The sequence below is a fragment of the Ambystoma mexicanum genome, unplaced genomic scaffold, assembly GCF_040938575.1.
Source record: "Ambystoma mexicanum isolate Mex_15411 unplaced genomic scaffold, UKY_AmexF1_1 Mex_scaf20, whole genome shotgun sequence".
Classification (NCBI taxonomy): Eukaryota; Metazoa; Chordata; class Amphibia; order Caudata; family Ambystomatidae; genus Ambystoma; species Ambystoma mexicanum.
The window spans coordinates 731,019-755,593 of NW_027182434.1; the positions used below are offsets into that span (position 1 = coordinate 731,019).

The window sequence follows — 24,575 nt, forward strand, 5'->3', positions numbered from 1 at the left end:
AGTTCCGCTTTCGGCGACTAGCAGGGAGGTAGCGTGGCCGAGCGGTCTAAGGCGCTGGATTAAGGCTCCAGTCTCTTCGGAGGCGTGGGTTCAAATCCCACCGCTGCCACTTTTCCTGGCCTTGCATTTTAAAGAAGAACGTAACGTTGACCTCTTCCTTCATTAGTGCCACCTCTGTCGCAATGAGCAAGCGGATGGTATGCCACACCCTGCAGGAAAAAGGTTTCGCTTCTGACGTCTTGCTTTTCTGGACATCCAGTCTCAAGTTTCCCATCTGGAACGGCGCTCCCTGCTGCTTTGTGAAGGCTTGCTGCAAGAGCCTTCGAAACCCAGGAGCTCTTGCGTTGAGCTGTGACGCGTCCTGGGAAGACCTCCCGTTGCAGCGGAATGAGCCCCACTTCCAGGGCGTGCTGGTAGCAAATTTCCCACAGCCCACAGGGAGCAAACGATCCCAGGTGTGATGTATCACCAGGAGAGGCTGAGATGAGAGTAAGGGTTCACGCGTGTGCCCGGACCGAGGTTAATGATGGGATTAGAGCTAGGGTTAGATGCAGGGAAAGAGTGAGAGTTATAATTAGGGATAAAGCTAACAGGTGATCATTACTCGTCATGTAACATGATACAAAGGGTCAGAAGAGGAACTGATTCAGGGTTACAATTTGGACTTCGCAGACAACAGGAGCACTAAATGGTGCTGAGGGGGACTCAATAAAGTGGACCGGCCGCCTAATGTAAGCAATTGTGCACAAATATTGTACGATGACTAGCGTTGCCGGTGCTTTTTTCTTAAAGAGTCAGTTCTTGGCACCCATTCCCTACTTGACTCAGCCTAATCTTCAAGAATATTTGTCAAGAACTAAAAAAAATCCAGAAAAGGTTTAACCTCCCCGTCGGGGAATTGAACCCCGGTCTCCCGCGTGACAGGCGGGGATACTGACCACTATACTAACGAGGAGACGTGAGGGCATGAAATGAACAGCTGCTGATGTCTGCACAGCATCCAGCGACCACCTAGCTGGCCTAGGGGGGTCTCATTTTCCCCCGTCAAACGGCTTGCCCGATCTAAGGCTAATTTCTTTCTTTTTATCGGCACCAGGCTTAAAACTCAGTTTAAGGCGATAGTTCCGGGCTATGTTTGACTCCAGAGTTGAATCTGTCATCCCGCATTTCCTCAGCAAATCAAGCTACCCATATCAAGTCTCATGAGCTGAGGACGGCAAAGTCCCTGTGGGCTTAGGACAGTCAAAGAAACCCCTGGGCTGCATGCTAAGCCCCTTTTCGGCTTCACTTTCCGAATCCTGCCCTAGCTTGCGATTAGTTTTTTTCTCACTTCTTGCCCCCATCTCCCACCTTGCCTCATGGTCTCCCCTCCTCTGCGCACCTGACAGTTTGCCTGCCCTTCCACTGCCTGTCTCCAGACTTTCCAAGGAGAAAAGGCAAAGCACTAAAGCGGGCCGGGCAACGGGTCAAGTTCCGCTTTCGGCGACTAGCAGGGAGGTAGCGTGGCCGAGCGGTCTAAGGCGCTGGATTAAGGCTCCAGTCTCTTCGGAGGCGTGGGTTCAAATCCCACCGCTGCCACTTTTCCTGGCCTTGCATTTTAAAGAAGAACGTAACGTTGACCTCTTCCTTCATTAGTGCCACCTCTGTCGCAATGAGCAAGCGGATGGTATGCCACACCCTGCAGGAAAAAGGTTTCGCTTCTGACGTCTTGCTTTTCTGGACATCCAGTCTCAAGTTTCCCATCTGGAACGGCGCTCCCTGCTGCTTTGTGAAGGCTTGCTGCAAGAGCCTTCGAAACCCAGGAGCTCTTGCGTTGAGCTGTGACGCGTCCTGGGAAGACCTCCCGTTGCAGCGGAATGAGCCCCACTTCCAGGGCGTGCTGGTAGCAAATTTCCCACAGCCCACAGGGAGCAAACGATCCCAGGTGTGATGTATCACCAGGAGAGGCTGAGATGAGAGTAGGGGTTCACGCGTGTGCCCGGACCGAGGTTAATGATGGGATTAGAGCTAGGGTTAGATGCAGGGAAAGAGTGAGAGTTATAATTAGGGATAAAGCTAACAGGTGATCATTACTCGTCATGTAACATGATACAAAGGGTCAGAAGAGGAACTGATTCAGGGTTACAATTTGGACTTCGCAGACAACAGGAGCACTAAATGGTGCTGAGGGGGACTCAATAAAGTGGACCGGCCGCCTAATGTAAGCAATTGTGCACAAATATTGTACGATGACTAGCGTTGCCGGTGCTTTTTTCTTAAAGAGTCAGTTCTTGGCACCCATTCCCTACTTGACTCAGCCTAATCTTCAAGAATATTTGTCAAGAACTAAAAAAAATCCAGAAAAGGTTTAACCTCCCCGTCGGGGAATTGAGCCCCGGTCTCCCGCGTGACAGGCGGGGATACTGACCACTATACTAACGAGGAGACGTGAGGGCATGAAATGAACAGCTGCTGATGTCTGCACAGCATCCAGCGACCACCTAGCTGGCCTAGGGGGTCTCATTTTCCCCCGTCAAACGGCTTGCCCGATCTAAGGCTAATTTCTTTCTTTTTATCGGCACCAGGCTTAAAACTCAGTTTAAGGCGATAGTTCCGGGCTATGTTTGACTCCAGAGTTGAATCTGTCATCCCGCATTTCCTCAGCAAATCAAGCTACCCATCTCAAGTCTCATGAGCTGAGGACGGCAAAGTCCCTGTGGGCTTAGGACAGTCAAAGAAACCCCTGGGCTGCATGCTAAGCCCCTTTTCGGCTTCACTTTCCGAATCCTGCCCTAGCTTGCGATTAGTTTTTTTCTCACTTCTTGTCCCCATCTCCCACCTTGCCTCATGGTCTCCCCTCCTCTGCGCACCTGACAGTTTGCCTGCCCTTCCACTGCCTGTCTCCAGACTTTCCAAGGAGAAAAGGCAAAGCACTAAAGCGGGCCGGGCAACGGGTCAAGTTCCGCTTTCGGCGACTAGCAGGGAGGTAGCGTGGCCGAGCGGTCTAAGGCGCTGGATTAAGGCTCCAGTCTCTTCGGAGGCGTGGGTTCAAATCCCACCGCTGCCACTTTTCCTGGCCTTGCATTTTAAAGAAGAACGTAACGTTGACCTCTTCCTTCATTAGTGCCACCTCTGTCGCAATGAGCAAGCGGATGGTATGCCACACCCTGCAGGAAAAAGGTTTCGCTTCTGACGTCTTGCTTTTCTGGACATCCAGTCTCAAGTTTCCCATCTGGAACGGCGCTCCCTGCTGCTTTGTGAAGGCTTGCTGCAAGAGCCTTCGAAACCCAGGAGCTCTTGCGTTGAGCTGTGACGCGTCCTGGGAAGACCTCCCGTTGCAGCGGAATGAGCCCCACTTCCAGGGCGTGCTGGTAGCAAATTTCCCACAGCCCACAGGGAGCAAACGATCCCAGGTGTGATGTATCACCAGGAGAGGCTGAGATGAGAGTAGGGGTTCACGCGTGTGCCCGGACCGAGGTTAATGATGGGATTAGAGCTAGGGTTAGATGCAGGGAAAGAGTGAGAGTTATAATTAGGGATAAAGCTAACAGGTGATCATTACTCGTCATGTAACATGATACAAAGGGTCAGAAGAGGAACTGATTCAGGGTTACAATTTGGACTTCGCAGACAACAGGAGCACTAAATGGTGCTGAGGGGGACTCAATAAAGTGGACCGGCCGCCTAATGTAAGCAATTGTGCACAAATATTGTACGATGACTAGCGTTGCCGGTGCTTTTTTCTTAAAGAGTCAGTTCTTGGCACCCATTCCCTACTTGACTCAGCCTAATCTTCAAGAATATTTGTCAAGAACTAAAAAAAATCCAGAAAAGGTTTAACCTCCCCGTCGGGGAATTGAACCCCGGTCTCCCGCGTGACAGGCGGGGATACTGACCACTATACTAACGAGGAGACGTGAGGGCATGAAATGAACAGCTGCTGATGTCTGCACAGCATCCAGCGACCACCTAGCTGGCCTAGGGGGTCTCATTTTCCCCCGTCAAACGGCTTGCCCGATCTAAGGCTAATTTCTTTCTTTTTATCGGCACCAGGCTTAAAACTCAGTTTAAGGCGATAGTTCCGGGCTATGTTTGACTCCAGAGTTGAATCTGTCATCCCGCATTTCCTCAGCAAATCAAGCTACCCATCTCAAGTCTCATGAGCTGAGGACGGCAAAGTCCCTGTGGGCTTAGGACAGTCAAAGAAACCCCTGGGCTGCATGCTAAGCCCCTTTTCGGCTTCACTTTCCGAATCCTGCCCTAGCTTGCGATTAGTTTTTTTCTCACTTCTTGCCCCCATCTCCCACCTTGCCTCATGGTCTCCCCTCCTCTGCGCACCTGACAGTTTGCCTGCCCTTCCACTGCCTGTCTCCAGACTTTCCAAGGAGAAAAGGCAAAGCACTAAAGCGGGCCGGGCAACGGGTCAAGTTCCGCTTTCGGCGACTAGCAGGGAGGTAGCGTGGCCGAGCGGTCTAAGGCGCTGGATTAAGGCTCCAGTCTCTTCGGAGGCGTGAGTTCAAATCCCACCGCTGCCACTTTTCCTGGCCTTGCATTTTAAAGAAGAACGTAACGTTGACCTCTTCCTTCATTAGTGCCACCTCTGTCGCAATGAGCAAGCGGATGGTATGCCACACCCTGCAGGAAAAAGGTTTCGCTTCTGACGTCTTGCTTTTCTGGACATCCAGTCTCAAGTTTCCCATCTGGAACGGCGCTCCCTGCTGCTTTGTGAAGGCTTGCTGCAAGACCCTTCGAAACCCAGGAGCTCTTGCGTTGAGCTGTGACGCGTCCTGGGAAGACCTCCCGTTGCAGCGGAATGAGCCCCACTTCCAGGGCGTGCTGGTAGCAAATTTCCCACAGCCCACAGGGAGCAAACGATCCCAGGTGTGATGTATCACCAGGAGAGGCTGAGATGAGAGTAGGGGTTCACGCGTGTGCCCGGACCGAGGTTAATGATGGGATTAGAGCTAGGGTTAGATGCAGGGAAAGAGTGAGAGTTATAATTAGGGATAAAGCTAACAGGTGATCATTACTCGTCATGTAACATGATACAAAGGGTCAGAAGAGGAACTGATTCAGGGTTACAATTTGGACTTCGCAGACAACAGGAGCACTAAATGGTGCTGAGGGGGACTCAATAAAGTGGACCGGCCGCCTAATGTAAGCAATTGTGCACAAATATTGTACGATGACTAGCGTTGCCGGTGCTTTTTTCTTAAAGAGTCAGTTCTTGGCACCCATTCCCTACTTGACTCAGCCTAATCTTCAAGAATATTTGTCAAGAACTAAAAAAAATCCAGAAAAGGTTTAACCTCCCCGTCGGGGAATTGAACCCCGGCTGACCACTATACTAACGAGGAGACGTGAGGGCATGAAATGAACAGCTGCTGATGTCTGCACAGCATCCAGCGACCACCTAGCTGGCCTAGGGGGTCTCATTTTCCCCCGTCAAACGGCTTGCCCGATCTAAGGCTAATTTCTTTCTTTTTATCGGCACCAGGCTTAAAACTCAGTTTAAGGCGATAGTTCCGGGCTATGTTTGACTCCAGAGTTGAATCTGTCATCCCGCATTTCCTCAGCAAATCAAGCTACCCATCTCAAGTCTCATGAGCTGAGGACGGCAAAGTCCCTGTGGGCTTAGGACAGTCAAAGAAACCCCTGGGCTGCATGCTAAGCCCCTTTTCGGCTTCACTTTCCGAATCCTGCCCTAGCTTGCGATTAGTTTTTTTCTCACTTCTTGCCCCCATCTCCCACCTTGCCTCATGGTCTCCCCTCCTCTGCGCACCTGACAGTTTGCCTGCCCTTCCACTGCCTGTCTCCAGACTTTCCAAGGAGAAAAGGCAAAGCACTAAAGCGGGCCGGGCAACGGGTCAAGTTCCGCTTTCGGCGACTAGCAGGGAGGTAGCGTGGCCGAGCGGTCTAAGGCGCTGGATTAAGGCTCCAGTCTCTTCGGAGGCGTGGGTTCAAATCCCACCGCTGCCACTTTTCCTGGCCTTGCATTTTAAAGAAGAACGTAACGTTGACCTCTTCCTTCATTAGTGCCACCTCTGTCGCAATGAGCAAGCGGATGGTATGCCACACCCTGCAGGAAAAAGGTTTCGCTTCTGACGTCTTGCTTTTCTGGACATCCAGTCTCAAGTTTCCCATCTGGAACGGCGCTCCCTGCTGCTTTGTGAAGGCTTGCTGCAAGAGCCTTCGAAACCCAGGAGCTCTTGCGTTGAGCTGTGACGCGTCCTGGGAAGACCTCCCGTTGCAGCGGAATGAGCCCCACTTCCAGGGCGTGCTGGTAGCAAATTTCCCACAGCCCACAGGGAGCAAACGATCCCAGGTGTGATGTATCACCAGGAGAGGCTGAGATGAGAGTAGGGGTTCACGCGTGTTGCCGGACCGAGGTTAATGATGGGATTAGAGCTAGGGTTAGATGCAGGGAAAGAGTGAGAGTTATAATTAGGGATAAAGCTAACAGGTGATCATTACTCGTCATGTAACATGATACAAAGGGTCAGAAGAGGAACTGATTCAGGGTTACAATTTGGACTTCGCAGACAACAGGAGCACTAAATGGTGCTGAGGGGGACTCAATAAAGTGGACCGGCCGCCTAATGTAAGCAATTGTGCACAAATATTGTACGATGACTAGCGTTGCCGGTGCTTTTTTCTTAAAGAGTCAGTTCTTGGCACCCATTCCCTACTTGACTCAGCCTAATCTTCAAGAATATTTGTCAAGAACTAAAAAAAATCCAGAAAAGGTTTAACCTCCCCCCGGTCTCCCGCGTGACAGGCGGGGATACTGACCACTATACTAACGAGGAGACGTGAGGGCATGAAATGAACAGCTGCTGATGTCTGCACAGCATCCAGCGACCACCTAGATGGCCTAGGGGGTCTCATTTTCCCCCGTCAAACGGCTTGCCCGATCTAAGGCTAATTTCTTTCTTTTTATCGGCACCAGGCTTAAAACTCAGTTTAAGGCGATAGTTCCGGGCTATGTTTGACTCCAGAGTTGAATCTGTCATCCCGCATTTCCTCAGCAAATCAAGCTACCCATCTCAAGTCTCATGAGCTGAGGACGGCAAAGTCCCTGTGGGCTTAGGACAGTCAAAGAAACCCCTGGGCTGCATGCTAAGCCCCTTTTCGGCTTCACTTTCCGAATCCTGCCCTAGCTTGCGATTAGTTTTTTTCTCACTTCTTGCCCCCATCTCCCACCTTGCCTCATGGTCTCCCCTCCTCTGCGCACCTGACAGTTTGCCTGCCCTTCCACTGAAGCGGGCCGGGCAACGGGTCAAGTTCCGCTTTCGGCGACTAGCAGGGAGGTAGCGTGGCCGAGCGGTCTAAGGCGCTGGATTAAGGCTCCAGTCTCTTCGGAGGCGTGGGTTCAAATCCCACCGCTGCCACTTTTCCTGGCCTTGCATTTTAAAGAAGAACGTAACGTTGACCTCTTCCTTCATTAGTGCCACCTCTGTCGCAATGAGCAAGCGGATGGTATGCCACACCCTGCAGGAAAAAGGTTTCGCTTCTGACGTCTTGCTTTTCTGGACATCCAGTCTCAAGTTTCCCATCTGGAACGGCGCTCCCTGCTGCTTTGTGAAGGCTTGCTGCAAGAGCCTTCGAAACCCAGGAGCTCTTGCGTTGAGCTGTGACGCGTCCTGGGAAGACCTCCCGTTGCAGCGGAATGAGCCCCACTTCCAGGGCGTGCTGGTAGCAAATTTCCCACAGCCCACAGGGAGCAAACGATCCCAGGTGTGATGTATCACCAGGAGAGGCTGAGATGAGAGTAGGGGTTCACGCGTGTGCCCGGACCGAGGTTAATGATGGGATTAGAGCTAGGGTTAGATGCAGGGAAAGAGTGAGAGTTATAATTAGGGATAAAGCTAACAGGTGATCATTACTCGTCATGTAACATGATACAAAGGGTCAGAAGAGGAACTGATTCAGGGTTACAATTTGGACTTCGCAGACAACAGGAGCACTAAATGGTGCTGAGGGGGACTCAATAAAGTGGACCGGCCGCCTAATGTAAGCAATTGTGCACAAATATTGTACGATGACTAGCGTTGCCGGTGCTTTTTTCTTAAAGAGTCAGTTCTTGGCACCCATTCCCTACTTGACTCAGCCTAATCTTCAAGAATATTTGTCAAGAACTAAAAAAAATCCAGAAAAGGTTTAACCTCCCCGTCGGGGAATTGAACCCCGGTCTCCCGCGTGACAGGCGGGGATACTGACCATTATACTAACGAGGAGACGTGAGGGCATGAAATGAACAGCTGCTGATGTCTGCACAGCATCCAGCGACCACCTAGCTGGCCTAGGGGGTCTCATTTTCCCCCGTCAAACGGCTTGCCCGATCTAAGGCTAATTTCTTTCTTTTTATCGGCACCAGGCTTAAAACTCAGTTTAAGGCGATAGTTCCGGGCTATGTTTGACTCCAGAGTTGAATCTGTCATCCCGCATTTCCTCAGCAAATCAAGCTACCCATCTCAAGTCTCATGAGCTGAGGACGGCAAAGTCCCTGTGGGCTTAGGACAGTCAAAGAAACCCCTGGGCTGCATGCTAAGCCCCTTTTCGGCTTCACTTTCCGAATCCTGCCCTAGCTTGCGATTAGTTTTTTTCTCACTTCTTGCCCCCATCTCCCACCTTGCCTCATGGTCTCCCCTCCTCTGCGCACCTGACAGTTTGCCTGCCCTTCCACTGCCTGTCTCCAGACTTTCCAAGGAGAAAAGGCAAAGCACTAAAGCGGGCCGGGCAACGGGTCAAGTTCCGCTTTCGGCGACTAGCAGGGAGGTAGCGTGGCCGAGCGGTCTAAGGCGCTGGATTAAGGCTCCAGTCTCTTCGGAGGCGTGGGTTCAAATCCCACCGCTGCCACTTTTCCTGGCCTTGCATTTTAAAGAAGAACGTAACGTTGACCTCTTCCTTCATTAGTGCCACCTCTGTCGCAATGAGCAAGCGGATGGTATGCCACACCCTGCAGGAAAAAGGTTTCGCTTCTGACGTCTTGCTTTTCTGGACATCCAGTCTCAAGTTTCCCATCTGGAACGGCGCTCCCTGCTGCTTTGTGAAGGCTTGCTGCAAGAGCCTTCGAAACCCAGGAGCTCTTGCGTTGAGCTGTGACGCGTCCTGGGAAGACCTCCCGTTGCAGCGGAATGAGCCCCACTTCCAGGGCGTGCTGGTAGCAAATTTCCCACAGCCCACAGGGAGCAAACGATCCCAGGTGTGATGTATCACCAGGAGAGGCTGAGATGAGAGTAAGGGTTCACGCGTGTGCCCGGACCGAGGTTAATGATGGGATTAGAGCTAGGGTTAGATGCAGGGAAAGAGTGAGAGTTATAATTAGGGATAAAGCTAACAGGTGATCATTACTCGTCATGTAACATGATACAAAGGGTCAGAAGAGGAACTGATTCAGGGTTACAATTTGGACTTCGCAGACAACAGGAGCACTAAATGGTGCTGAGGGGGACTCAATAAAGTGGACCGGCCGCCTAATGTAAGCAATTGTGCACAAATATTGTACGATGACTAGCGTTGCCGGTGCTTTTTTCTTAAAGAGTCAGTTCTTGGCACCCATTCCCTACTTGACTCAGCCTAATCTTCAAGAATATTTGTCAAGAACTAAAAAAAATCCAGAAAAGGTTTAACCTCCCCGTCGGGGAATTGAACCCCGGTCTCCCGCGTGACAGGCGGGGATACTGACCACTATACTAACGAGGAGACGTGAGGGCATGAAATGAACAGCTGCTGATGTCTGCACAGCATCCAGCGACCACCTAGCTGGCCTAGGGGGGTCTCATTTTCCCCCGTCAAACGGCTTGCCCGATCTAAGGCTAATTTCTTTCTTTTTATCGGCACCAGGCTTAAAACTCAGTTTAAGGCGATAGTTCCGGGCTATGTTTGACTCCAGAGTTGAATCTGTCATCCCGCATTTCCTCAGCAAATCAAGCTACCCATATCAAGTCTCATGAGCTGAGGACGGCAAAGTCCCTGTGGGCTTAGGACAGTCAAAGAAACCCCTGGGCTGCATGCTAAGCCCCTTTTCGGCTTCACTTTCCGAATCCTGCCCTAGCTTGCGATTAGTTTTTTTCTCACTTCTTGCCCCCATCTCCCACCTTGCCTCATGGTCTCCCCTCCTCTGCGCACCTGACAGTTTGCCTGCCCTTCCACTGCCTGTCTCCAGACTTTCCAAGGAGAAAAGGCAAAGCACTAAAGCGGGCCGGGCAACGGGTCAAGTTCCGCTTTCGGCGACTAGCAGGGAGGTAGCGTGGCCGAGCGGTCTAAGGCGCTGGATTAAGGCTCCAGTCTCTTCGGAGGCGTGGGTTCAAATCCCACCGCTGCCACTTTTCCTGGCCTTGCATTTTAAAGAAGAACGTAACGTTGACCTCTTCCTTCATTAGTGCCACCTCTGTCGCAATGAGCAAGCGGATGGTATGCCACACCCTGCAGGAAAAAGGTTTCGCTTCTGACGTCTTGCTTTTCTGGACATCCAGTCTCAAGTTTCCCATCTGGAACGGCGCTCCCTGCTGCTTTGTGAAGGCTTGCTGCAAGAGCCTTCGAAACCCAGGAGCTCTTGCGTTGAGCTGTGACGCGTCCTGGGAAGACCTCCCGTTGCAGCGGAATGAGCCCCACTTCCAGGGCGTGCTGGTAGCAAATTTCCCACAGCCCACAGGGAGCAAACGATCCCAGGTGTGATGTATCACCAGGAGAGGCTGAGATGAGAGTAGGGGTTCACGCGTGTGCCCGGACCGAGGTTAATGATGGGATTAGAGCTAGGGTTAGATGCAGGGAAAGAGTGAGAGTTATAATTAGGGATAAAGCTAACAGGTGATCATTACTCGTCATGTAACATGATACAAAGGGTCAGAAGAGGAACTGATTCAGGGTTACAATTTGGACTTCGCAGACAACAGGAGCACTAAATGGTGCTGAGGGGGACTCAATAAAGTGGACCGGCCGCCTAATGTAAGCAATTGTGCACAAATATTGTACGATGACTAGCGTTGCCGGTGCTTTTTTCTTAAAGAGTCAGTTCTTGGCACCCATTCCCTACTTGACTCAGCCTAATCTTCAAGAATATTTGTCAAGAACTAAAAAAAATCCAGAAAAGGTTTAACCTCCCCGTCGGGGAATTGAGCCCCGGTCTCCCGCGTGACAGGCGGGGATACTGACCACTATACTAACGAGGAGACGTGAGGGCATGAAATGAACAGCTGCTGATGTCTGCACAGCATCCAGCGACCACCTAGCTGGCCTAGGGGGTCTCATTTTCCCCCGTCAAACGGCTTGCCCGATCTAAGGCTAATTTCTTTCTTTTTATCGGCACCAGGCTTAAAACTCAGTTTAAGGCGATAGTTCCGGGCTATGTTTGACTCCAGAGTTGAATCTGTCATCCCGCATTTCCTCAGCAAATCAAGCTACCCATCTCAAGTCTCATGAGCTGAGGACGGCAAAGTCCCTGTGGGCTTAGGACAGTCAAAGAAACCCCTGGGCTGCATGCTAAGCCCCTTTTCGGCTTCACTTTCCGAATCCTGCCCTAGCTTGCGATTAGTTTTTTTCTCACTTCTTGTCCCCATCTCCCACCTTGCCTCATGGTCTCCCCTCCTCTGCGCACCTGACAGTTTGCCTGCCCTTCCACTGCCTGTCTCCAGACTTTCCAAGGAGAAAAGGCAAAGCACTAAAGCGGGCCGGGCAACGGGTCAAGTTCCGCTTTCGGCGACTAGCAGGGAGGTAGCGTGGCCGAGCGGTCTAAGGCGCTGGATTAAGGCTCCAGTCTCTTCGGAGGCGTGGGTTCAAATCCCACCGCTGCCACTTTTCCTGGCCTTGCATTTTAAAGAAGAACGTAACGTTGACCTCTTCCTTCATTAGTGCCACCTCTGTCGCAATGAGCAAGCGGATGGTATGCCACACCCTGCAGGAAAAAGGTTTCGCTTCTGACGTCTTGCTTTTCTGGACATCCAGTCTCAAGTTTCCCATCTGGAACGGCGCTCCCTGCTGCTTTGTGAAGGCTTGCTGCAAGAGCCTTCGAAACCCAGGAGCTCTTGCGTTGAGCTGTGACGCGTCCTGGGAAGACCTCCCGTTGCAGCGGAATGAGCCCCACTTCCAGGGCGTGCTGGTAGCAAATTTCCCACAGCCCACAGGGAGCAAACGATCCCAGGTGTGATGTATCACCAGGAGAGGCTGAGATGAGAGTAGGGGTTCACGCGTGTGCCCGGACCGAGGTTAATGATGGGATTAGAGCTAGGGTTAGATGCAGGGAAAGAGTGAGAGTTATAATTAGGGATAAAGCTAACAGGTGATCATTACTCGTCATGTAACATGATACAAAGGGTCAGAAGAGGAACTGATTCAGGGTTACAATTTGGACTTCGCAGACAACAGGAGCACTAAATGGTGCTGAGGGGGACTCAATAAAGTGGACCGGCCGCCTAATGTAAGCAATTGTGCACAAATATTGTACGATGACTAGCGTTGCCGGTGCTTTTTTCTTAAAGAGTCAGTTCTTGGCACCCATTCCCTACTTGACTCAGCCTAATCTTCAAGAATATTTGTCAAGAACTAAAAAAAATCCAGAAAAGGTTTAACCTCCCCGTCGGGGAATTGAACCCCGGTCTCCCGCGTGACAGGCGGGGATACTGACCACTATACTAACGAGGAGACGTGAGGGCATGAAATGAACAGCTGCTGATGTCTGCACAGCATCCAGCGACCACCTAGCTGGCCTAGGGGGTCTCATTTTCCCCCGTCAAACGGCTTGCCCGATCTAAGGCTAATTTCTTTCTTTTTATCGGCACCAGGCTTAAAACTCAGTTTAAGGCGATAGTTCCGGGCTATGTTTGACTCCAGAGTTGAATCTGTCATCCCGCATTTCCTCAGCAAATCAAGCTACCCATCTCAAGTCTCATGAGCTGAGGACGGCAAAGTCCCTGTGGGCTTAGGACAGTCAAAGAAACCCCTGGGCTGCATGCTAAGCCCCTTTTCGGCTTCACTTTCCGAATCCTGCCCTAGCTTGCGATTAGTTTTTTTCTCACTTCTTGCCCCCATCTCCCACCTTGCCTCATGGTCTCCCCTCCTCTGCGCACCTGACAGTTTGCCTGCCCTTCCACTGCCTGTCTCCAGACTTTCCAAGGAGAAAAGGCAAAGCACTAAAGCGGGCCGGGCAACGGGTCAAGTTCCGCTTTCGGCGACTAGCAGGGAGGTAGCGTGGCCGAGCGGTCTAAGGCGCTGGATTAAGGCTCCAGTCTCTTCGGAGGCGTGAGTTCAAATCCCACCGCTGCCACTTTTCCTGGCCTTGCATTTTAAAGAAGAACGTAACGTTGACCTCTTCCTTCATTAGTGCCACCTCTGTCGCAATGAGCAAGCGGATGGTATGCCACACCCTGCAGGAAAAAGGTTTCGCTTCTGACGTCTTGCTTTTCTGGACATCCAGTCTCAAGTTTCCCATCTGGAACGGCGCTCCCTGCTGCTTTGTGAAGGCTTGCTGCAAGACCCTTCGAAACCCAGGAGCTCTTGCGTTGAGCTGTGACGCGTCCTGGGAAGACCTCCCGTTGCAGCGGAATGAGCCCCACTTCCAGGGCGTGCTGGTAGCAAATTTCCCACAGCCCACAGGGAGCAAACGATCCCAGGTGTGATGTATCACCAGGAGAGGCTGAGATGAGAGTAGGGGTTCACGCGTGTGCCCGGACCGAGGTTAATGATGGGATTAGAGCTAGGGTTAGATGCAGGGAAAGAGTGAGAGTTATAATTAGGGATAAAGCTAACAGGTGATCATTACTCGTCATGTAACATGATACAAAGGGTCAGAAGAGGAACTGATTCAGGGTTACAATTTGGACTTCGCAGACAACAGGAGCACTAAATGGTGCTGAGGGGGACTCAATAAAGTGGACCGGCCGCCTAATGTAAGCAATTGTGCACAAATATTGTACGATGACTAGCGTTGCCGGTGCTTTTTTCTTAAAGAGTCAGTTCTTGGCACCCATTCCCTACTTGACTCAGCCTAATCTTCAAGAATATTTGTCAAGAACTAAAAAAAATCCAGAAAAGGTTTAACCTCCCCGTCGGGGAATTGAACCCCGGCTGACCACTATACTAACGAGGAGACGTGAGGGCATGAAATGAACAGCTGCTGATGTCTGCACAGCATCCAGCGACCACCTAGCTGGCCTAGGGGGTCTCATTTTCCCCCGTCAAACGGCTTGCCCGATCTAAGGCTAATTTCTTTCTTTTTATCGGCACCAGGCTTAAAACTCAGTTTAAGGCGATAGTTCCGGGCTATGTTTGACTCCAGAGTTGAATCTGTCATCCCGCATTTCCTCAGCAAATCAAGCTACCCATCTCAAGTCTCATGAGCTGAGGACGGCAAAGTCCCTGTGGGCTTAGGACAGTCAAAGAAACCCCTGGGCTGCATGCTAAGCCCCTTTTCGGCTTCACTTTCCGAATCCTGCCCTAGCTTGCGATTAGTTTTTTTCTCACTTCTTGCCCCCATCTCCCACCTTGCCTCATGGTCTCCCCTCCTCTGCGCACCTGACAGTTTGCCTGCCCTTCCACTGCCTGTCTCCAGACTTTCCAAGGAGAAAAGGCAAAGCACTAAAGCGGGCCGGGCAACGGGTCAAGTTCCGCTTTCGGCGACTAGCAGGGAGGTAGCGTGGCCGAGCGGTCTAAGGCGCTGGATTAAGGCTCCAGTCTCTTCGGAGGCGTGGGTTCAAATCCCACCGCTGCCACTTTTCCTGGCCTTGCATTTTAAAGAAGAACGTAACGTTGACCTCTTCCTTCATTAGTGCCACCTCTGTCGCAATGAGCAAGCGGATGGTATGCCACACCCTGCAGGAAAAAGGTTTCGCTTCTGACGTCTTGCTTTTCTGGACATCCAGTCTCAAGTTTCCCATCTGGAACGGCGCTCCCTGCTGCTTTGTGAAGGCTTGCTGCAAGAGCCTTCGAAACCCAGGAGCTCTTGCGTTGAGCTGTGACGCGTCCTGGGAAGACCTCCCGTTGCAGCGGAATGAGCCCCACTTCCAGGGCGTGCTGGTAGCAAATTTCCCACAGCCCACAGGGAGCAAACGATCCCAGGTGTGATGTATCACCAGGAGAGGCTGAGATGAGAGTAGGGGTTCACGCGTGTTGCCGGACCGAGGTTAATGATGGGATTAGAGCTAGGGTTAGATGCAGGGAAAGAGTGAGAGTTATAATTAGGGATAAAGCTAACAGGTGATCATTACTCGTCATGTAACATGATACAAAGGGTCAGAAGAGGAACTGATTCAGGGTTACAATTTGGACTTCGCAGACAACAGGAGCACTAAATGGTGCTGAGGGGGACTCAATAAAGTGGACCGGCCGCCTAATGTAAGCAATTGTGCACAAATATTGTACGATGACTAGCGTTGCCGGTGCTTTTTTCTTAAAGAGTCAGTTCTTGGCACCCATTCCCTACTTGACTCAGCCTAATCTTCAAGAATATTTGTCAAGAACTAAAAAAAATCCAGAAAAGGTTTAACCTCCCCCCGGTCTCCCGCGTGACAGGCGGGGATACTGACCACTATACTAACGAGGAGACGTGAGGGCATGAAATGAACAGCTGCTGATGTCTGCACAGCATCCAGCGACCACCTAGATGGCCTAGGGGGTCTCATTTTCCCCCGTCAAACGGCTTGCCCGATCTAAGGCTAATTTCTTTCTTTTTATCGGCACCAGGCTTAAAACTCAGTTTAAGGCGATAGTTCCGGGCTATGTTTGACTCCAGAGTTGAATCTGTCATCCCGCATTTCCTCAGCAAATCAAGCTACCCATCTCAAGTCTCATGAGCTGAGGACGGCAAAGTCCCTGTGGGCTTAGGACAGTCAAAGAAACCCCTGGGCTGCATGCTAAGCCCCTTTTCGGCTTCACTTTCCGAATCCTGCCCTAGCTTGCGATTAGTTTTTTTCTCACTTCTTGCCCCCATCTCCCACCTTGCCTCATGGTCTCCCCTCCTCTGCGCACCTGACAGTTTGCCTGCCCTTCCACTGAAGCGGGCCGGGCAACGGGTCAAGTTCCGCTTTCGGCGACTAGCAGGGAGGTAGCGTGGCCGAGCGGTCTAAGGCGCTGGATTAAGGCTCCAGTCTCTTCGGAGGCGTGGGTTCAAATCCCACCGCTGCCACTTTTCCTGGCCTTGCATTTTAAAGAAGAACGTAACGTTGACCTCTTCCTTCATTAGTGCCACCTCTGTCGCAATGAGCAAGCGGATGGTATGCCACACCCTGCAGGAAAAAGGTTTCGCTTCTGACGTCTTGCTTTTCTGGACATCCAGTCTCAAGTTTCCCATCTGGAACGGCGCTCCCTGCTGCTTTGTGAAGGCTTGCTGCAAGAGCCTTCGAAACCCAGGAGCTCTTGCGTTGAGCTGTGACGCGTCCTGGGAAGACCTCCCGTTGCAGCGGAATGAGCCCCACTTCCAGGGCGTGCTGGTAGCAAATTTCCCACAGCCCACAGGGAGCAAACGATCCCAGGTGTGATGTATCACCAGGAGAGGCTGAGATGAGAGTAGGGGTTCACGCGTGTGCCCGGACCGAGGTTAATGATGGGATTAGAGCTAGGGTTAGATGCAGGGAAAGAGTGAGAGTTATAATTAGGGATAAAGCTAACAGGTGATCATTACTCGTCATGTAACATGATACAAAGGGTCAGAAGAGGAACTGATTCAGGGTTACAATTTGGACTTCGCAGACAACAGGAGCACTAAATGGTGCTGAGGGGGACTCAATAAAGTGGACCGGCCGCCTAATGTAAGCAATTGTGCACAAATATTGTACGATGACTAGCGTTGCCGGTGCTTTTTTCTTAAAGAGTCAGTTCTTGGCACCCATTCCCTACTTGACTCAGCCTAATCTTCAAGAATATTTGTCAAGAACTAAAAAAAATCCAGAAAAGGTTTAACCTCCCCGTCGGGAATTGAACCCCGGTCTCCCACGTGACAGGCGGGGATACTGACCACTATACTAACGAGGAGACGTGAGGGCATGAAATGAACAGCTGCTGATGTCTGCACAGCATCCAGCGACCACCTAGCTGGCCTAGGGGGGTCTCATTTTCCCCGTCAAACGGCTTGCCCGATCTAAGGCTAATTTCTTTCTTTTTATCGGCACCAGGCTTAAAACTCAGTTTAAGGCGATAGTTCCGGGCTATGTTTGACTCCAGAGTTGAATCTGTCATCCCGCATTTCCTCAGCAAATCAAGCTACCCATCTCAAGTCTCATGAGCTGAGGACGGCAAAGTCCCTGTGGGCTTAGGACAGTCAAAGAAACCCCTGGGCTGCATGCTAAGCCCCTTTTCGGCTTCACTTTCCGAATCCTGCCCTAGCTTGCGATTAGTTTTTTTCTCACTTCTTGCCCCCATCTCCCACCTTGCCTCATGGTCTCCCCTCCTCTGCGCACCTGACAGTTTGCCTGCCCTTCCACTGCCTGTCTCCAGACTTTCCAAGGAGAAAAGGCAAAGCACTAAAGCGGGCCGGGCAACGGGTCAAGTTCCGCTTTCGGCGACTAGCAGGGAGGTAGCGTGGCCGAGCGGTCTAAGGCGCTGGATTAAGGCTCCAGTCTCTTCGGAGGCGTGGGTTCAAATCCCACCGCTGCCACTTTTCCTGGCCTTGCATTTTAAAGAAGAACGTAACGTTGACCTCTTCCTTCATTAGTGCCACCTCTGTCGCAATGAGCAAGCGGATGGTATGCCACACCCTGCAGGAAAAAGGTTTCGCTTCTGACGTCTTGCTTTTCTGGACATCCAGTCTCAAGTTTCCCATCTGGAACGGCGCTCCCTGCTGCTTTGTGAAGGCTTGCTGCAAGAGCCTTCGAAACCCAGGAGCTCTTGCGTTGAGCTGTGACGCGTCCTGGGAAGACCTCCCGTTGCAGCGGAATGAGCCCCACTTCCAGGGCGTGCTGGTAGCAAATTTCCCACAGCCCACAGGGAGCAAACGATCCCAGGTGTGATGTATCACCAGGAGAGGCTGAGATGAGAGTAGGGGTTCACGCGTGTTGCCGGACCGAGGTTAATGATGGGATTAGAGCTAGGGTTAGATGCAGGGAAAGAGTGAGAGTTATAATTAGGGATAAAGCTAACAGGTGATCATTACTCGTCATGTAACATGATACAAAGGGTCAGAAGAGGAACTGATTCAGGGTTACAATTTGGACTTCGCAGACAACAGGAGCACTAAATGGTGCTGAGGGGGACTCAATAAAGTGGACCGGCCGCCTAATGTAAGCAATTGTGCACAAATATTGTACGATGACTAGCGTTGCCGGTGCTTTTTTCTTAAAGAGTCAGTTCTTGGCACCCATTCCCTACTTGACTCAGCCTAATCTTCAAGAATATTTGTCAAGAACTAAAAAAAATCCAGAAAAGGTTTAACCTCCCCCCGGTCTCCCGCGTGACAGGCGGGGATACTGACCACTATACTAACGAGGAGACGTGAGGGCATGAAATGAACAGCTGCTGATGTCTGCACAGCATCCAGCGACCACCTAGATGGCCTAGGGGGTCTCATTTTCCCCCGTCAAACGGCTTGCCCGATCTAAGGCTAATTTCTTTCTTTTTATCGGCACCAGGCTTAAAACTCAGTTTAAGGCGATAGTTCCGGGCTATGTTTGACTCCAGAGTTGAATCTGTCATCCCGCATTTCCTCAGCAAATCAAGCTACCCATCTCAAGTCTCATGAGCTGAGGACGGCAAAGTCCCTGTGGGCTTAGGACAGTCAAAGAAACCCCTGGGCTGCATGCTAAGCCCCTTTTCGGCTTCACTTTCCGAATCCTGCCCTAGCTTGCTATTAGTTTTTTTCTCACTTCTTGCCCCCATCTCCCACCTTGCCTCATGGTCTCCCCTCCTCTGCGCACCTGACAGTTTGCCTGCCCTTCCACTGAAGCGGGCCGGGCAACGGGTCAAGTTCCGCTTTCGGCGACTAGCAGGGAGGTAGCGTGGCCGAGCGGTCTAAGGCGCTGGATTAAGGCTCCAGTCTCTTCGGAGGCGTGGGTTCAAATCCCACCGCTGCCACTTTTCCTGGCCTTGCATTTTAAAGAAGAACGTAACGTTGACCTCTTCCTTCATTAGTGCCACCTCTGTCGCAATGAGCAAGCGGATGGTATGCCACACCCTGCAGGAAAAAGGTTTCGCTTCTGACGTCTTGCTTTTCTGGACATCCAGTCTCAAGTTTCCCATCTGGAACGGCGCTCCCTGCTGCTTTGTGAAGGCTTGCTGCAAGAGCCTTCGAAACCCAGGAGCTCTTGCGTTGAGCTGTGACGCGTCCTGGGAAGACCTCCCGTTGCAGCGGAATGAGCCCCACTTCCAGGGCGTGCTGGTAGCAAATTTCCCACAGCCCACAGGGAGCAAACGATCCCAGGTGTGATGTATCACCAGGAGAGGCTGAGATGAGAGTAGGGGTTCACGCGTGTGCCCGGACCGAGGTTAATGATGGGATTAGAGCTAGGGTTAGATGCAGGGAAAGAGTGAGAGTTATAATTAGGGATAAAGCTAACAGGTGATCATTACTCGTCATGTAACATGATACAAAGGGTCAGAAGAGGAACTGATTCAGGGTTACAATTTGGACTTCGCAGACAACAGGAGCACTAAATGGTGCTGAGGGGGACTCAATAAAGTGGACCGGCCGCCTAATGTAAGCAATTGTGCACAAATATTGTACGATGACTAGCGTTGCCGGTGCTTTTTTCTTAAAGAGTCAGTTCTTGGCACCCATTCCCTACTTGACTCAGCCTAATCTTCAAGAATATTTGTCAAGAACTAAAAAAAATCCAGAAAAGGTTTAACCTCCCCGTCGGGAATTGAACCCCGGTCTCCCACGTGACAGGCGGGGATACTGACCACTATACTAACGAGGAGACGTGAGGGCATGAAATGAACAGCTGCTGATGTCTGCACAGCATCCAGCGACCACCTAGCTGGCCTAGGGGGGTCTCATTTTCCCCGTCAAACGGCTTGCCCGATCTAAGGCTAATTTCTTTCTTTTTATCGGCACCAGGCTTAAAACTCAGTTTAAGGCGATAGTTCCGGGCTATGTTTGACTCCAGAGTTGAATCTGTCATCCCGCATTTCCTCAGCAAATCAAGCTACCCATCTCAAGTCTCATGAGCTGAGGACGGCAAAGTCCCTGTGGGCTTAGGACAGTCAAAGAAACCCCTGGGCTGCATGCTAAGCCCCTTTTCGGCTTCACTTTCCGAATCCTGCCCTAGCTTGCGATTAGTTTTTTTCTCACTTCTTGCCCCCATCTCCCACCTTGCCTCATGGTCTCCCCTCCTCTGCGCACCTGACAGTTTGCCTGCCCTTCCACTGCCTGTCTCCAGACTTTCCAAGGAGAAAAGGCAAAGCACTAAAGCGGGCCGGGCAACGGGTCAAGTTCCGCTTTCGGCGACTAGCAGGGAGGTAGCGTGGCCGAGCGGTCTAAGGCGCTGGATTAAGGCTCCAGTCTCTTCGGAGGCGTGGGTTCAAATCCCACCGCTGCCACTTTTCCTGGCCTTGCATTTTAAAGAAGAACGTAACGTTGACCTCTTCCTTCATTAGTGCCACCTCTGTCGCAATGAGCAAGCGGATGGTATGCCACACCCTGCAGGAAAAAGGTTTCGCTTCTGACGTCTTGCTTTTCTGGACATCCAGTCTCAAGTTTCCCATCTGGAACGGCGCTCCCTGCTGCTTTGTGAAGGCTTGCTGCAAGAGCCTTCGAAACCCAGGAGCTCTTGCGTTGAGCTGTGACGCGTCCTGGGAAGACCTCCCGTTGCAGCGGAATGAGCCCCACTTCCAGGGCGTGCTGGTAGCAAATTTCCCACAGCCCACAGGGAGCAAACGATCCCAGGTGTGATGTATCACCAGGAGAGGCTGAGATGAGAGTAGGGGTTCACGCGTGTTGCCGGACCGAGGTTAATGATGGGATTAGAGCTAGGGTTAGATGCAGGGAAAGAGTGAGAGTTATAATTAGGGATAAAGCTAACAGGTGATCATTACTCGTCATGTAACATGATACAAAGGGTCAGAAGAGGAACTGATTCAGGGTTACAATTTGGACTTCGCAGACAACAGGAGCACTAAATGGTGCTGAGGGGGACTCAATAAAGTGGACCGGCCGCCTAATGTAAGCAATTGTGCACAAATATTGTACGATGACTAGCGTTGCCGGTGCTTTTTTCTTAAAGAGTCAGTTCTTGGCACCCATTCCCTACTTGACTCAGCCTAATCTTCAAGAATATTTGTCAAGAACTATCTCCCGCGTGACAGGCGGGGATACTGACCACTATACTAACGAGGAGACGTGAGGGCATGAAATGAACAGCTGCTGATGTCTGCACAGCATCCAGCGACCACCTAGCTGGCCTAGGGGGGTCTCATTTTCCCCCGTCAAACGGCTTGCCCGATCTAAGGCTAATTTCTTTCTTTTTATCGGCACCAGGCTTAAAACTCAGTTTAAGGCGATAGTTCCGGGCTATGTTTGACTCCAGAGTTGAATCTGTCATCCCGCATTTCCTCAGCAAATCAAGCTACCCATCTCAAGTCTCATGAGCTGAGGACGGCAAAGTCCCTGTGGGCTTAGGACAGTCAAAGAAACCCCTGGGCTGCATGCTAAGCCCCTTTTCGGCTTCACTTTCCGAATCCTGCCCTAGCTTGCGATTAGTTTTTTTCTCACTTCTTGCCCCCATCTCCCACCTTGCCTCATGGTCTCCCCTCCTCTGCGCACCTGACAGTTTGCCTGCCCTTCCACTGCCTGTCTCCAGACTTTCCAAGGAGAAAAGGCAAAGCACTAAAGCGGGCCGGGCAACGGGTCAAGTTCCGCTTTCGGCGACTAGCAGGGAGGTAGCGTGGCCGAGCGGTCTAAGGCGCTGGATTAAGGCTCCAGTCTCTTCGGAGGCGTGGGTTCAAATCCCACCGTTGCCACTTTTCCTGGCCTTGCATTTTAAAGAAGAACGTAACGTTGACCTCTTCCTTCATTAGTGCCACCTCTGTCGCAATGAGCAAGCGGATGGTATGCCACACCCTGCAGGAAAAAGGTTTCGCTTCTGACGTCTTGCTTTTCTGGACATCCAGTCTCAAGTTTCCCATCTGGAACGGCGCTCCCTGCTGCTTTGTGAAGGCTTGCTGCAAGAGCCTTCGAAACCCAGGAGCTCTTGCGTTGAGCTGTGACGCGTCCTGGGAAGACCTCCCGTTGCAGCGGAATGAGCCCCACTTCCAGGGCGTGCTGGTAGCAAATTTCCCACAGCCCACAGGGAGCAAACGATCCCAGGTGTGATGTATCACCAGGAGAGGCTGAGATGAGAGTAGGGGTTCACGCGTGTGCCCGGACCGAGGTTAATGATGGGATTAGAGCTAGGGTTAGATGCAGGGAAAGAGTGAGAGTTATAATTAGGGATAAAGCTAACAGGTGATCATTACTCGTCATGTAACATGATACAAAGGGTCAGAAGAGGAACTGATTCAGGGTTACAATTTGGACTTCGCAGACAACAGGAGCACTAAATGGTGCTGAGGGGGACTCAATAAAGTGGACCGGCCGCCTAATGTAAGCAATTGTGCACAAATATTGTACGATGACTAGCGTTGCCGGTGCTTTTTTCTTAAAGAGTCAGTTCTTGGCACCCATTCCCTACTTGACTCAGCCTAATCTTCAAGAATATTTGTCAAGAACTAAAAAAAATCCAGAAAAGGTTTAACCTCCCCGTCGGGGAATTGAACCCCGCGTGACAGGCGGGGATACTGACCACTATACTAACGAGGAGACGTGAGGGCATGAAATGAACAGCTGCTGATGTCTGCACAGCATCCAGCGACCACCTAGCTGGCCTAGGGGGTCTCATTTTCCCCCGTCAAACGGCTTGCCCGATCTAAGGCTAATTTCTTTCTTTTTATCGGCACCAGGCTTAAAACTCAGTTTAAGGCGATAGTTCCGGGCTATGTTTGACTCCAGAGTTGAATCTGTCATCCCGCATTTCCTCAGCAAATCAAGCTACCCATCTCAAGTCTCATGAGCTGAGGACGGCAAAGTCCCTGTGGGCTTAGGACAGTCAAAGAAACCCCTGGGCTGCATGCTAAGCCCCTTTTCGGCTTCACTTTCCGAATCCTGCCCTAGCTTGCGATTAGTTTTTTTCTCACTTCTTGCCCCCATCTCCCACCTTGCCTCATGGTCTCCCCTCCTCTGCGCACCTGACAGTTTGCCTGCCCTTCCACTGCCTGTCTCCAGACTTTCCAAGGAGAAAAGGCAAAGCACTAAAGCGGGCCGGGCAACGGGTCAAGTTCCGCTTTCGGCGACTAGCAGGGAGGTAGCGTGGCCGAGCGGTCTAAGGCGCTGGATTAAGGCTCCAGTCTCTTCAGAGGCGTGGGTTCAAATCCCACCGCTGCCACTTTTCCTGGCCTTGCATTTTAAAGAAGAACGTAACGTTGACCTCTTCCTTCATTAGTGCCACCTCTGTCGCAATGAGCAAGCGGATGGTATGCCACACCCTGCAGGAAAAAGGTTTCGCTTCTGACGTCTTGCTTTTCTGGACATCCAGTCTCAAGTTTCCCATCTGGAACGGCGCTCCCTGCTGCTTTGTGAAGGCTTGCTGCAAGACCCTTCGAAACCCAGGAGCTCTTGCGTTGAGCTGTGACGCGTCCTGGGAAGACCTCCCGTTGCAGCGGAATGAGCCCCACTTCCAGGGCGTGCTGGTAGCAAATTTCCCACAGCCCACAGGGAGCAAACGATCCCAGGTGTGATGTATCACCAGGAGAGGCTGAGATGAGAGTAGGGGTTCACGCGTGTGCCCGGACCGAGGTTAATGATGGGATTAGAGCTAGGGTTAGATGCAGGGAAAGAGTGAGAGTTATAATTAGGGATAAAGCTAACAGGTGATCATTACTCGTCATGTAACATGATACAAAGGGTCAGAAGAGGAACTGATTCAGGGTTACAATTTGGACTTCGCAGACAACAGGAGCACTAAATGGTGCTGAGGGGGACTCAATAAAGTGGACCGGCCGCCTAATGTAAGCAATTGTGCACAAATATTGTACGATGACTAGCGTTGCCGGTGCTTTTTTCTTAAAGAGTCAGTTCTTGGCACCCATTCCCTACTTGACTCAGCCTAATCTTCAAGAATATTTGTCAAGAACTAAAAAAAATCCAGAAAAGGTTTAACCTCCCCGTCGGGGACCCCGGTCTCCCGCGTGACAGGCGGGGATACTGACCATTATACTAACGAGGAGACGTGAGGGCATGAAATGAACAGCTGCTGATGTCTGCACAGCATCCAGCGACCACCTAGCTGGCCTAGGGGGTCTCATTTTCCCCCGTCAAACGGCTTGCCCGATCTAAGGCTAATTTCTTTCTTTTTATCGGCACCAGGCTTAAAACTCAGTTTAAGGCGATAGTTCCGGGCTATGTTTGACTCCAGAGTTGAATCTGTCATCCCGCATTTCCTCAGCAAATCAAGCTACCCATCTCAAGTCTCATGAGCTGAGGACGGCAAAGTCCCTGTGGGCTTAGGACAGTCAAAGAAACCCCTGGGCTGCATGCTAAGCCCCTTTTCGGCTTCACTTTCCGAATCCTGCCCTAGCTTGCGATTAGTTTTTTTCTCACTTCTTGCCCCCATCTCCCACCTTGCCTCATGGTCTCC

General features: G+C 51.4%; 5 non-coding genes across 5 annotated transcripts; 1 reads left to right on the forward strand and 4 right to left on the reverse strand.

Moving 5' to 3' along the window:
* Nucleotides 1-883: 883 nt before the first annotated feature.
* On the reverse strand, nt 884-955 carry TRNAD-GUC (transfer RNA aspartic acid (anticodon GUC)). Its single transcript has one exon. It is a non-coding gene; the product is annotated as a tRNA-Asp (tRNA).
* A 2,865-nt stretch (nt 956-3,820) lies between these two features.
* Nucleotides 3,821-3,892, reverse strand: TRNAD-GUC (transfer RNA aspartic acid (anticodon GUC)). Its single transcript has one exon. It is a non-coding gene; the product is annotated as a tRNA-Asp (tRNA).
* A 5,720-nt stretch (nt 3,893-9,612) lies between these two features.
* Nucleotides 9,613-9,684, reverse strand: TRNAD-GUC (transfer RNA aspartic acid (anticodon GUC)). The gene has a single exon. It is a non-coding gene; the product is annotated as a tRNA-Asp (tRNA).
* A 2,865-nt stretch (nt 9,685-12,549) lies between these two features.
* On the reverse strand, nt 12,550-12,621 carry TRNAD-GUC (transfer RNA aspartic acid (anticodon GUC)). The gene has a single exon. It is a non-coding gene; the product is annotated as a tRNA-Asp (tRNA).
* Nucleotides 12,622-23,242: 10,621 nt separating this feature from the next.
* TRNAL-AAG (transfer RNA leucine (anticodon AAG)) lies at nt 23,243-23,324 on the forward strand. The gene has a single exon. It is a non-coding gene; the product is annotated as a tRNA-Leu (tRNA).
* Nucleotides 23,325-24,575: the final 1,251 nt, after the last annotated feature.